The sequence below is a fragment of the Salvia miltiorrhiza genome, chromosome 1 (assembly GCF_028751815.1).
Source record: "Salvia miltiorrhiza cultivar Shanhuang (shh) chromosome 1, IMPLAD_Smil_shh, whole genome shotgun sequence".
NCBI classification, from domain to species: Eukaryota; Viridiplantae; Streptophyta; class Magnoliopsida; order Lamiales; family Lamiaceae; genus Salvia; species Salvia miltiorrhiza.
The window spans coordinates 76,783,734-76,799,339 of record NC_080387.1 but is presented as its reverse complement, the minus strand read 5'-3'; positions in this window follow the sequence as shown (position 1 = coordinate 76,799,339).

The following is a 15,606-nucleotide window of genomic DNA, read 5'->3' as shown; positions in this document are numbered from 1 at the left end:
CCCCACCATTACACTCAAGTCTTCACCAATGAATTATTAGTATCAACCCCAGCCAACAAACTCCCTACTTCATTCACTGTCCGTCAAGTTTCAAGGGGAGTAAAGTACTCTTCTTCTTGCCAAACTTCAAGGAGGTAAGCCTTCTTTGAATTCTCTTTAATGCACTCAGGATTCCACCTACATTTATGAACAGCAACTTGGTTATTTCAGTTCATTTTGCTGCATATAATCCAACAACGAAACAGCCATTCAACAAGACATTCAAGGTATTTACACTATTCCATTCCTTCAATGCACCCACATCCATACCAGCATCATATCAGTTTCAAATGATAGATGACCATAAGCTTGAAAAACTTAGCAAAGTTACATACTCTATATGAAATAGCATCAGTTACTTTCCTGTTGTATTCATATCTATAGAGCTCATAGCAAACCACATATGCGAACCCATGAATTATGGCATTTCACGGAAGTAGTATGATTCATACATTGAAATATTACCACTGTACAACCAAAGCCATGAGAGCTCCCATCATGTAGCAACATGAATCAAAATACAATAGCAGGGGATAGAACAAAGACATCTCACACTCTATAAGGCAGAACACCAATCACTATACTTGTATGTAAGAACTTAAGGGACTCAACATACTAAGCACAACAAGGAAAATCGAGCTTTACAATAGAGTAGATGGAGACTTAGCTTTTAGAGATGAGGGGCGCTGCTCTGCTTAGTCAAGCCGAGATACGATATCTGGGCGGCAACCCGCGGGGACAGCAGCGTCGGCGGCGTCGAGGGGTGAAAGGCAGACGACTCCCGACCTCGACGATGGCTCTCGCCGATTCTGGAGTGCAGCGGCGTCGGGGCTCGGGGAATCAACGACGACGGTGGCCTGGTGCTCCTACTGCTGTCGATCCAGAGATAGCAGTGGGTGGATGGCGGCTGGACGAGAAGCTGGTCGGCGGAGGGAAGAGGAGGCGCTCGCCGGTCTTCCACAGACGGCAGCGGCGGCGGCACCCGCTTCGGCTGAGGCCGGATCGAGAGGGAGAGATAGGAAGAAGGCTGGCCAACAGCAGCGGCAGGCGGCGGCGCTCCTCCAGCAAGCCGCGACTCCGGTGAAACAGCAGCAGCTCCAGACAACGGCGATAGCTCAAGGCGGTGGCGGATCGAAGCAGCGACACGGCGAATCTCCCGACCTTCCAGTTGCAGCGACGACGAGCTGCTTTGCCGGAGTTGAGCCGGAGGGCCGAAAGAGAGGACGGCGCCGGGGCTTTGACGCGTCGACAGTCGACGCCGCTCGGAGCAGGCGGCAGCGGTGTAACCGGAGAAGGAAGACAGATCGGATTTGAGGGAGAAAACCGGTCTGAAACTTCAGGGGATATTTAGAGCTTTCGATCCCCTTCACGTTAGAGACGGGGAGAAAGAGAAGCAGGTGCAACCGGCGCCGACTGAGTCGCCGGTTCCGCGACGGCGGCGGTGGACCTCGGAGACGGAAAAGAGTTCCAAACGGCAGCGTCTGGTTCGAGTTTTGAGAAAGGAAAAGGATCGTGAAGCTGAGAACGGCGGCCGATCGTCGGATTCACAGCAGCAGCGACGGTGGAGCTCACGAGGCAGCCATGAATTGAGAGAGGGAGAGAGCTCGATTGGATCTTGAGCAAGAGAGAGAGAGATGTGCGTCTATATGTGTGTGTGCGTGAATTTTGAGGAATAGGGAGAGAGAACCGAGAGTTGTTGGGAGAGAAAGAGAGTTGGGCTCTCAAATTTTAATTGATTGGGCCTTGTTTTTTTTTCAGTTGGGCCGAAAATATTTAGTTTTGGACCTCTTCATTTAATTTACTTGGGCTTTTAATTATTTTGGGCACATATTTTGGGCCGAATTAAATCATCTGGGCCGTGTTATTTCTTTATTTTGGGCCGAGTCTTGGGCCGATTTTAATTATTGTAATTGGGCCTCTGATTTATTTATATGGGCCGATTTTAATTGATTTGGGCTAAATTATTTTTGGGCCCTTATTTATTTGTTGGGCCTTAATTATTTTACTTAGATGGGCCTTTATTAAATTATTTCATTGGGCCGAATTTATTTAAATTGAAGCCCATCTATTTTATTGGGCTGTTATATTATCTTCGTTGGGCCTCGTTTGATTTATTTAATTGAGCCCAGCTAATCAAATTATTTATTGGGCCAAGATTTATTTAATTAATTGAGCCGATAAGTTATTTCAATTAGGCCTCTCATGTTAATTATTCAAGCCCACTTCTATTTAATTAATTATTAGGCTGCCTTATGTTAAGCCTCTTAATTATTTAATCTTATAACATTATTTATTCCTATTTATTAAGCCCGATTAATTTATGAGGTTATTCAGCGAATAAGCCGAATTAGTTATTTCTTAGTAACGACCAATAAAGATGGATTTATTTAATCAGTGGATTATAACATCCTGAAGAGAATAGATTAATTTTAGTTAATTATCCGGTTTCATGAGATGAAACTTAGCTTTTATTTAAATCCGATAGCTTGGATTAACAATAGAAATTCCCTGATTATTATTTCAGAATAATAATTCATGCATAAGGATCATGCATCATTAATTCTGTATTCTCATTATTTGAGGATTTTACTCGAGCAGTATCTTAATTATATTCTCGTAATAAAGGTCAAGCACGAGATTAATAATCGGTCAAGGAGCTACTGTATCACAAAAAGTTTCTATCAGGTGGGCATTACTTTCATATATATCAAATGAGTTTAAATGTTACGTTCAAGCAAGTTATTTCATGACTAAATTAATTGAAGTTATTTCAAATATTGTCTTGCCATAAAATATTTAAATTTCAGTATGATATCTATCTGATGTGACTTTTATTATGCAATCGAATTCGGGTCCTGAGCAGTTGATAGCTATCCTGCCAGGGCTAGTGTACACCAGTGACCGTGAGTCATCTAGCGGGTTGGCCGGTCAAGTGACCGTGAGAGGTGGCCACCTCTCCGGCACAAAGTTCCAGATATGATAGATTACAAGAGAACTTAGACTGCAGTCGAACTTTAAGAATCACAAATGAATTTAGTAAGCTTGGGCCTTTTAGCGAAAAACTCCCTTGCTGTACTGTTTAATTATGGCATGACAATTTACAGTTTTGAAGCATGTATTTTATACTTAGGCATACGTGCCCACTGAGTACTTTTGTACTCAAGCCCTGCATATATTTCTAAATGTGCAGGTTGAGTAGCTGCCGATGGTGATGAAGTGACGAGCGGGATTCTTTTGTCTTATTATGTGTTAATGAACTCTAGGGTTACATGTCTTCATACATGTAATCAGAATCATATTCCGCTGCGTACTCAGAAGTTTTATGTTTATTTGGCTAAGTCAGAGATATCTGAACTTACTAGTTATTTGAGTCTATACGACTAAACTTCTGTTATATTATAAATATTCCTTTTATTAAATGATGAAATGTGATCCTTTCTTGTTTGATTATTCCCCTTTCTACCCCGCTTCTAATCTCCCTCCATTAGTCACGGTTTCCCCGGCTTAATTATCCTTAATTAGGACCGGTCGTGACAACACTTTTATGAAACGGATAAAGTATTAATTTACAAGACAACTCAATTTGCAAGTTATTATTTGACTTATGTGACAATGCCGCGTGGAAGTCAAATCATTGAGCCACAAATTTTGACTTCTACTCAAATAACTATTAATTCATCAAAAATATTATAAAAACTTATTTTTGAGGATTAGTTTAGATGGATAAAACTAAGTGTTAATAGATAAAAATGCCCACTTTCTTATGTTTTTTATGAAAGGGTCTTCTTTAATAAAAACATGTATTCTATTGATTCTTAGATAAAAATATCATTCAATCAAAAATAGTTTTTATAAAAAATTTAGACAACCCAAAATTCTTTTCCATATTTTTGAATTATTTCAAAAACTAAATTATTATTCCAATCAAGTCAATAAAGCATAATTAAAAAAAATGGCATAACAAGGTAGTGAAAGCATGAAATTGAATGACATTATCAACTAATTTCTAAAAAAAAAAATCATGAACGTCAAAGTTGTAAAATTTCTTTGGAATAATATAATTTATTAAAAATGGACGTGTATCAATAATAAACTAAGTAAAGATCTTCTATATTTCTTGTAGAAAAGTCGGGATATCACACAAGCTGATAGGATTACCATATAAATAAATATATTCTATTAACAACAAATTAAAAAATAGATAGAGGAAATAGTACCATGAAAAGAGTTTCCATATTCATATCAAGATAAACAAGTGAAGACAGATTTCCAATCTCTAGTGGGATGCTGCCTTCGAGTCCCACAAGTCATACCCCAGCTAGAGTTCTAAATAAGTCACTCTATTATCCATGTGAAAAAGAGATTACACTGCTTCAATTATTTTTCAAAATATTAGAGTATGTTTTTCTTTTTCTTTTATTGAGAAAATATATTACTCGACTTTTTTTTTATATATAAATCTTGTTCATATTGCACATGGAGTGACAAAGGAATTAGACAAATCGCATATCTTATATGAACACACGTATAGGCAAATTTTCTTGCAATTTATTAACACTCAAATTGTTAGACTAAAAAATACACCCTCTCATAAATATTGATGGAATTGCAAGTATAGAAATATTAAAAAGACTAGTTTAATATTGTGCATGCATTGGCAAAGGAATTAGACAAATCTTATCTTAACAAATGTAAAATATTAAAAAGACTAGTTTAAACAAAAAATGGCCAAAGATCCAATCAAGTTTGTAAAGAAGTTATATCAAGTTGCAGATGGAGAATGGAAGCTCACCATTTAATTTGTTGGAAGAGAGCCATAGCGACGACAAATTGGATAGATTCCCAATGGTGGATGGTATTGGACCTAAAAATTAAAGAACCCTTCATTTCAATCGCTTTAAAGATGGAGTATAGTAAGAAAGACATTTTGTTTTGTACTTGAAAACATACACTGAAACTTTATTATTTGCTAAGTGCCTTTAAAGTATAAATCAATTAGCATTACACACAAGATATTTTGTTACAAATCTTATATTTTCCTGTATCACGAAGACACGCCAAGTGTACTTGATGACATCATAATTTAACAAATCATTTGTTTACATTGAGAAAATAGAAGATCCAATATGGCTGGAAATAGAAAATTCAACTGCTGTTAGAGTAAGCATAAATTAGTTATATAAGAACAAACCAGCAAGCTAAGAAAACAAAATATTGTACCTGAAAGTTAGTAGCAAACCTTCACAAGAATTTGCAAATGTTCCATATATCTCATTTTTTTTAACACTAAACTGATTTATAATTGAACGAAAGATGGCCAAAGATTTGCTAAAGTTTTCATTGCATTGTGGAATTTCTTGTTCCCAAGATATACATAATCGATATCTTTTGGAACATCACCTCCATAATTGCCAAGTCATAAAAAAATTGATTTGATTATTATAACACGACCACAAAAATAATAAGTATTAGAACACTATATTTAATGGTTCATTTTTGTTAATTTGAATACATTATTAGGTGATTATATGGTAATTGTTCAATGCAAATAATTTAGACTCGGTTCAATTCAGTCTTGGCAATGGTTCAATTAAGGGGGTCCTCTGATATTTACAAATTGGTTTTCAGTTGTTAAAATAAAATTAAAATGTCATTTTTTTTTTAATCAAAGCATACGGTTTATTGCCAAAAGATTAATGTACAAAAATTTATATCTAACCTATTCAATGCAGAGTCATATATAGTTAATCTAACCAATCTAAAATCATAATTAGTACTAGAAAATTAGTTACTGGTGTGCTTTTTCTAATTATATGAAAGTGAATATATAATGTCATATGGGCTAATCTGTAAACATTTAATAATTAAAAATAAATAAATAAGAGCCCACCACAGTAATCATGAGCAATATCAATGATTATTAGATTTGGGATGACACGAGTTTTAAGAAATCCTGTAAAATATAATGTGAGTGGAGAAAGGGAGCACATCGAGCTCTTGTGATATTTTGAGTACTCAGCGTGATCTTTCAAAACTTGTTGAATCTATAATGGTTATTAGATTTGGGATGACACGAGTTTTAAGAAATCATGTAAAGTATAATGTGAGGTCTAGTGGGAGAATTATTTCCAATTCTCATGGTTAGTTACGATATACCAAACTCTTTCACTAAAGTTTTGGCTTAAAGAGTAGTGCAGACATACCATTTAAAGAGGCGAAGATGAGGTGTAGTTCACGGAGACTTGTGATGTTCAAAATTTGTCTTGGAAATGGTCCACTAAGATTGTTGCCACTCATGTCTAATATCTCTAAATTATTAAGATAAACAATCTCTTTTGGAATACCACCGGTGAAATTGTGTTAAATCATGAAAGCTCGATCTGAATCAGGCATAAAGATATGTTACAAATAGTATGACCTCCAAAATCATAAGTATTGGTAGAAAAATAGTTAGTGATGTGCTTTTCCTAATTATATGAAAGTGAGGATAAATATTATATAATTAGTACGCCTTCTCGTGCATCGTGATACATGAACTAAAGTGATTGTTGGCCAATATTTTAATCCAAAGAAAATTTGGTGACGGCCGGCGAAGAGAAATAAACTCGAAGAAATAAAATGTGAACGTCAATGGGGGAAGTTGTGGATATAAACAAAAGGTGTGTTGATAATTATTGTTTAATTACGATTATCTTAGATAAATAAAAATAACATAAGTAAGATTTTAGGATATCTCAAGACCTTCATAAATACTATTACGTGAGCTAATATCCCATTACAAGGGTGGGACTGAAAAAATTCAAATAATGAAAATAAAAATATTCATACATCTTATCATGTCACGACCGGCCTTAATTAAGGATAATTAATCCGGGAAAACCATGACTGGGGAAGGAAAATTAAGAAGCGGGTTTAGAAAGGGGCGCATAAAAGAATACTCAAAGAGCTTGAATACGCGTGAAATATTCCTTAAAAAGGAAAAAGGCATAGTTCGCATAAAAAGGGTACTCAAAGAACTTGTATACGCGTTATATTCCTTAAAAGGAAAAAGGCATTTTTAGGGGCTTGGCTAAAACATTATCAGAGTTTGTAACGGAAGGTGTAACTGAAATAATCAGTGTTTACAGCGGAATGCATAACTGAGATACATGTATGAAGACATGTATCCTTTCTGAGCCTACTTTAAGTTCGACAAAAACTCCATTCAGCAACACTTCATCGCCCATCACAGCTCAACCTACACAAACATAAACATCGAAGGGCTAAGTACAAGAGTACTTAGTGGGCAGTTGCCAAGCATATAACATAACATCATTAACAATTTCACAATATCGCATAAGAGGCATGAGTTTCTTTCATATCATTTGCTCATTAAACATTTCCAAATTCATAAATAGCATAAGGGCATTCTTCATCATCAACAATCATATACACGCATCGTGTCGTGGAGAAGGCCTTCTCCAACGAACACTGGCATCGCGCCGTGAAGGGGGCCTCCCTCAGCGGTCACGGCATCGTACTATTGAGGGAGGCCTCCCCCAATAGACGCTGTAACACTGGCATACTGGCATCGCGCCGCGAGAGAGGCCTCTCTCAGCGGACACGGGCATCGCGCCGTGAGGAAGGCCCTCCTCAGCGGACACGGCATCGTACTATTGAGGGAGGCCTCCCCCAACAGACGCAAGCATCAATCACAGGCATAAACTTATCAGCGTAAAGCATTCAAGCGTAAATAAGCGTAATCAAGCGTAAATTACATAGGGCGTAAATAGTATAAACAACATAGCGTAATTCATTTAACGTGTAGCATAATAAAGCTTAACTCATGTAAGTGTAATAAAGCATACCACACTTGAAGATCCAATTTGCATTTTAAAGCATAACACTGGTATAGCATTTTATTTACGCGTAAGAAATTGCCCACCTGATAGCAAAGTTTTGCTAAGGTACTCTAACTCCTTGTGTAGTTCTTACTCTCGTGCTTGACCTTAATCACGAGAATATAAAATAAGACATTGCCTCGAGGAAAATTCTTAATTAATGAGAAAGCGTAATTTAACTATGCATGAATCTGGTATGCATGATCTAATCTTTTGAGCGATAATCGGGAATTCTACTATTAATCCTTGTTAATAGATTTAACTAATTCTCGTCTAACGCGGTCGAATAAAGTTGTGCTTCTTCCTTCCTCATCGTAATATTCTAGTTGTGAAATAAATCTCGCATTTGTACTTGATTGAAAAATGACTAACTCGGCTTTAAACGAGGTGTGACCTTGTAGAAACTATCGGGCTTTTCGATAGAAACATAATTACTAATATAATCTCAAATAATTAATAGGCTCAAAAGAGAGTAGCCAATTAATTAAATAAAACGAGTAGCTTAACTCAAATAAATAATGGTAGCTCAAAATAATATTTGGCCTTAAGGAAACAATAATATAAGCTCAATAATTAAGAGGCTCAACAAGGCAGCCTGATAATTAATTAAGTAGAAGTGGGCCTGAATAAATAGTACGAAAGCCCAATCGAAATAATTCATTGGCTTAAGTAATTAAATAAATCTTGGCCCAATGAATAAATAATGAATAGCTGGGCTAAGTTAAATAAGTACGCAAGGCCCAGCTGCAATTAAATAAGCCTCGGCCCAAAGAAATAAAATAATAAGGCCGATATTAAAATAAGGTCTGTTGGGCTCAAACAAATAAATCATGTAAAGCCCAACTAAATAAAATTTCAGTCCATAATTTAAAATTAGCCCATCATAAAATATGCATCAGCCCAACTCCTTAATTAAATCGAGCCCAATAGAAATAATGAGAAGGGCCAATTAAATAAAAGACTGGCCCAGTTCGAATTTAATTGAAAGCCCAATCAATTAAATTGGAAGCTCAATTCCTTAAGAATAAAACATACCCAAGCTCAAATAATTCGGCCCAAATAATATAGATAAAGGCCCAATTCTTTTTAAAATAAATCGAGCCCAATCAGCATTTGAAGGAAAATGGCCCAAAATAATTAAAATTATGAGGTCCAAATAAATAAATAAAAGAAAAGCCATATCTTAAAATTAAACCAAGCCCAAGCATTTAATAAAATCGGCCCATTACTCAAAGCCCAATACCATTTAAAAATCGACCCATCACTTATTAAAAATCGGCCCAAGACTCGGCCCAAAATAAAGAAATAATTCGGCCCAATGTAATGGCCCAACACCCAAAGCCCAAACCCTCAAGCCCATCACAAACCTAGCCTAACACCACCCTTTTCTATCTTCTTTCTCCCGTAACATTTTGCCACTCTTTCTCTCTCTCTCTCAGTTGAAAGATCCGCCCACTCTCTCTCGCTCTCTGCGCCCTCCTGCCGCCGCCACCGGACGGCAGCGCCGTCCCCGGAGGCCGGCGGCTCCGCCTCCTCTCTCATCCCCTCACCTCAAGTCTCCCTCTCACTCTTCCTCCACCGCACCCAACAGCAGCCGGAGCCTCTCTTCCTTCTTCTTCAAAATCGGCGCTCGATCGGCCCTCCTTCTCCGGCCGTTCAGCCGTCGCTTGCTTCGGCCGGCGTCGTCTGTTGACGCGTCTAACCCCGGCACCGTTCTCTTTCTGCTCCTTTGGTCCATCCGCAGAACCCAATCGAGCCCTGAATCTAAGGAAGTCATCGCCGATGTCGCACCTCCATCTGGAATCCGACGGGCGGTCGCCTCCTGGAAGCAGCGCCGTTCGTCTCCCATCCTCATAAATCCCGCTCTGACGTCGAGCCCTAGATTTCAGAAAAGGGAAGGACGCCGCTGTCGAGCGTCCGCGGTTGCTGCACTCGAGCCCCTGCTCGGCTCTGATCTGATCGGCGTCAGCTGCCTCCGGCGATTCTCTCCTCCGGCGACTGGAGTAAGAAGGCCTACGCCTCTCACCGCGTCGCTGCTGCCCCTGGACGCTGCTGCTGCGCACAAGTCTCAGCTCGTCGCCGGGCAGCTGCTGTTCGGGGCCCTGATGAGGTTGGGCGAGTTCGCCCTGTCCCGACCGTCGTCGTCGTCCCCATCGGGCTGTCAGCCCTTCTTTCCGATGCAGGCAAGACGACGAGAGTTCGCCGTTTTCCTTCTTCGTTCCAGCAGTTGAGGTTCGGCCCTAACTCTTAGTATTTTTAAATGCAAAAGCAGCAAGATATGGTTTTTTTTTTAGTTCAGTGCAGTCCGTAAATTAAACCTTTGGCTCCTATTGTCGTTTATGCTATAGATTGAAACTAGGCATCATGGTTTTGCTATGTGTCGTCAGAAATTCTCATTGTATTTGCCTTGTGTGAAAGTCATGGGTTGTTGATTCTATATGGATAAAAGATTATACCATTCGTCTCCTACTATGCTTTTCAAATAAACTGATCATATGCTTCATGGGAAATGAGGCGTGTAACAAAGAAGAAAGCATACCGATGTAAAAATACCTTGAATGTTCTTGTGTTTTTGGTTAGTTGCTCTGGAGTTCAATGGATAGAAACTGAAATAAATTGCTTATTTGCTTAACAATTGCAGGCTGAACTTATGAAGGAAATGGAGGGATTTAAGCCTAGGCTTACCTCTGGCAGCACAATGAATCTCCCTTTTCGTTTGATTGCCGATGCGCCAATGAAGAAAATGAGAGGAATGCTAGCTTAAAAAGAGATTATATGAGAAGGAGTTGTTGGTTGATGGGAGTTGATATTAAAAGAGGGCGGCTGAAGAGATGGGGAACAAGGGTGGTGGGCAGCACACTCATTTTCTTTCTCTCAACTTTAATGATTTTTATGGTAGTGGTGGGGAGGTAAGAGTGAGTGGAAATTGAAGGGGATTGGAGGCTGCTGCAAATTTTGCACAGCCCCACACATTTCATATCTCTCTGTCTTCTTTTCTTTTATTGACTTTTCTTCCTTTGATTGTTAATACTTTATTGAGTGGCAGTAAGTGGCCACGTAGAGTACAAAATCTTTTTGATATACTAGACGATTTTCCCCAAGCTGAGAACTAGCCTGTAATCTGTGAACTGTAAATAAAATACTGGCTTCTATTCTCTATCATCCGTTATTGTATCTGTTTGATATCTTTTTCCTTGCCTACTGACTTGATAAACTATAATATAACTTAAATTAAATCCGTAGATTTAATCTGCTTTGCTGTCGGAATAAATCCTCGACTTCTAGTAGCACTAATAAAATATAACTGCTTCCGTTTCTCGATTAATAAATAACTTGACTTCGCTAAGTCAATTAAAAATAATAATTATTGAATAGCTCAATAATCCTCGTCGCGTTTTTCTCATGCATACTAAAGCATACGGCTAAAATAATACTCCATCTCTGATAAAAAAAATCAGGACTATAAACTGAATTCATATATAACTGGTAACTGGGTTTCATTTACTGAAAGATGCGATATTAATTATCGCGATACCATATTAAATAAAATAAAAATGCGGGTCATTACATACTACCCCTCTTAACAAAAATTTCGTCCCGAAATTTGCATATTATCTCTGCTAAAACAGTTCGGGGTATTTTTCCTTCATCTTGTCTTCAAGTTCCCACGTAGCTTTTCTTGTCTGCGGTGTCTCCATAAGATTTTCACTGATGTGATTGAGACTGATTTGGTAAGTGTCCACGTATTGCTGGTAAGGGGTGTGGGTGTTCCCAATTGCTGAACCTCATTGTCTGTTGGGGCATTGCGTGGAGTAGTGACCTTTTTGGCCACAATTGTAACAACCGTTAGTTCCAGCCCGACAGATACCCCTATGCATCTTACCGCAATTTGGGCAAGGTGAAATTCCTCTCTGACCTTGGTTACCTCCAGTTGGCTCGAGATTAGTCTGTGCCTCGTGCCTTTGTTGAATAAACTGTTCGGCCCGTTCTTTTTGTTGCCACACTTTCTTATTAGTCTGATTGATATTGTCTTTGTTGTTGTCCCACTTGCGCTTCCCTTTGAGAGTATGTGAGGCTACTGGTGGATCATTTGGCGTTGAGATCAACAATGGGGCTGACTTGTCCGACGGCATTGCAGCTTCAACGTCAAGTGCCCTGTTCAGAGACTCCGTGTATGAGAGTCCTCCGTGGCTTGCTAGAGCCATCTTAATTTCGTACCGCAGTCCGGCACAAAATTTCTCTGCCATCTTCTCCTCTGTGTCCACTTGTTGTGGAGCAAACCTCGACAGGTTGCAGAATTCCTTGTCGTATTCAACCACAGATTTCTTTCCTTGCTTCAACTCGTAGAACTCAGCTTCTTTCTTCTTCCTATAGCTTTTCGGAATATATTTATCATATAATCTTGTCTTAAAATCTTCCCAAGTATAACTTGCCCATTGCTCAGGTGTCAGAATTTTTCGACGTGCTTCCCACCAGAAGTCAGCTGATCCTGTTAGCTGGAATGAGACGCAAGATAGGCGCTCCTTATCAGTACAACGTAGAAAGTTGAAAATGCGTTCCATTGCACGCACCCAAATCTCAGCTTCAGCCGGTTCACTCGTTCCGTCAAACGTAGGTGGGTTCTGCCTTAAAAAGAGTTCTTCGACTCTCCTAGTTGGGGGCGGAGGAGATGTGTTATGTCCTCGAGCATCTTGTGGTTCTTCTGGTACAGCGTTACGGTTTCTGAGATTGTTATTGTTTCTCGCAGGGCGTCCTCTCTTAGGCGGCATTCTAGTAACAAAGATGTGCCAATTAGTACACTCTAGCATAATCTAATACAAGCCTCAAAAGAATTATTGTACAGGTTAACTTATTCTAACTTGTAAACAAGTCATAACTCCAATGACAACATTGATGTAGTAAGCTCTAAGGGTCTTTAGCATCTCAAATCCATGAGTCATAAAAATTTCTTAAGTATATAATATCACATCATCTAAATTGGATACTTAGGCATAAGTCATGGAGATTCATAGCGGCTATAAAATCATAAGCTTAAAAATTATTCTATACGCATCACTTATCTTGCTGCCTTCACTATAGCCACCAAAAGATACAATCTAATTTCTTCTATGTTTGCTTCTATGTTCTGTCGTAGTGGTGATCTCATATCTTAATAGCTCTACGTTCATAGGGATTCATTCCATAGGCATACTTAATCGTGCTTGCGTAAATCATTTCATTCAATAACAACATAACATAGCTATTAACAGTTACTCACTTTGCTATTACGATAATTCTCACTTTTTGTAAACATTAACTCAAAACTTGGAATATCATTCTGCTTCGTTGAGTGTGATGCGATGAAGTGCTGAGCTTTGTCGATTGAACTCTAGACACTTTAGTGATCCATTCAAAGTTTGGCTTAAATAAACTCTTAGGCTCAGAGCAAACGAACTGCTCTGATACCACTCTGTCACGACCGGCCTTAATTAAGGATAATTAATCCGGGAAAACCATGACTGGGGAAGGAAAATTAAGAAGCGGGTTTAGAAAGGGGCGCATAAAAGAATACTCAAAGAGCTTGAATACGCGTGAAATATTCCTTAAAAAGGAAAAAGGCATAGTTCGCATAAAAAGGGTACTCAAAGAACTTGTATACGCGTTATATTCCTTAAAAGGAAAAAGGCATTTTTAGGGGCTTGGCTAAAACATTATCAGAGTTTGTAACGGAAGGTGTAACTGAAATAATCAGTGTTTACAGCGGAATGCATAACTGAGATACATGTATGAAGACATGTATCCTTTCTGAGCCTACTTTAAGTTCGACAAAAACTCCATTCAGCAACACTTCATCGCCCATCACAGCTCAACCTACACAAACATAAACATCGAAGGGCTAAGTACAAGAGTACTTAGTGGGCAGTTGCCAAGCATATAACATAACATCATTAACAATTTCACAATATCGCATAAGAGGCATGAGTTTCTTTCATATCATTTGCTCATTAAACATTTCCAAATTCATAAATAGCATAAGGGCATTCTTCATCATCAACAATCATATACACGCATCGTGTCGTGGAGAAGGCCTTCTCCAACGAACACTGGCATCGCGCCGTGAAGGGGGCCTCCCTCAGCGGTCACGGCATCGTACTATTGAGGGAGGCCTCCCCCAATAGACGCTGTAACACTGGCATACTGGCATCGCGCCGCGAGAGAGGCCTCTCTCAGCGGACACGGGCATCGCGCCGTGAGGAAGGCCCTCCTCAGCGGACACGGCATCGTACTATTGAGGGAGGCCTCCCCCAACAGACGCAAGCATCAATCACAGGCATAAACTTATCAGCGTAAAGCATTCAAGCGTAAATAAGCGTAATCAAGCGTAAATTACATAGGGCGTAAATAGTATAAACAACATAGCGTAATTCATTTAACGTGTAGCATAATAAAGCTTAACTCATGTAAGTGTAATAAAGCATACCACACTTGAAGATCCAATTTGCATTTTAAAGCATAACACTGGTATAGCATTTTATTTACGCGTAAGAAATTGCCCACCTGATAGCAAAGTTTTGCTAAGGTACTCTAACTCCTTGTGTAGTTCTTACTCTCGTGCTTGACCTTAATCACGAGAATATAAAATAAGACATTGCCTCGAGGAAAATTCTTAATTAATGAGAAAGCGTAATTTAACTATGCATGAATCTGGTATGCATGATCTAATCTTTTGAGCGATAATCGGGAATTCTACTATTAATCCTTGTTAATAGATTTAACTAATTCTCGTCTAACGCGGTCGAATAAAGTTGTGCTTCTTCCTTCCTCATCGTAATATTCTAGTTGTGAAATAAATCTCGCATTTGTACTTGATTGAAAAATGACTAACTCGGCTTTAAACGAGGTGTGACCTTGTAGAAACTATCGGGCTTTTCGATAGAAACATAATTACTAATATAATCTCAAATAATTAATAGGCTCAAAAGAGAGTAGCCAATTAATTAAATAAAACGAGTAGCTTAACTCAAATAAATAATGGTAGCTCAAAATAATATTTGGCCTTAAGGAAACAATAATATAAGCTCAATAATTAAGAGGCTCAACAAGGCAGCCTGATAATTAATTAAGTAGAAGTGGGCCTGAATAAATAGTACGAAAGCCCAATCGAAATAATTCATTGGCTTAAGTAATTAAATAAATCTTGGCCCAATGAATAAATAATGAATAGCTGGGCTAAGTTAAATAAGTACGCAAGGCCCAGCTGCAATTAAATAAGCCTCGGCCCAAAGAAATAAAATAATAAGGCCGATATTAAAATAAGGTCTGTTGGGCTCAAACAAATAAATCATGTAAAGCCCAACTAAATAAAATTTCAGTCCATAATTTAAAATTAGCCCATCATAAAATATGCATCAGCCCAACTCCTTAATTAAATCGAGCCCAATAGAAATAATGAGAAGGGCCAATTAAATAAAAGACTGGCCCAGTTCGAATTTAATTGAAAGCCCAATCAATTAAATTGGAAGCTCAATTCCTTAAGAATAAAACATACCCAAGCTCAAATAATTCGGCCCAAATAATATAGATAAAGGCCCAATTCTTTTTAAAATAAATCGAGCCCAATCAGCATTTGAAGGAAAATGGCCCAAAATAATTAAAATTATGAGGTCCAAATAAATAAATAAAAGAAAAGCCATATCTTAAAATTAAA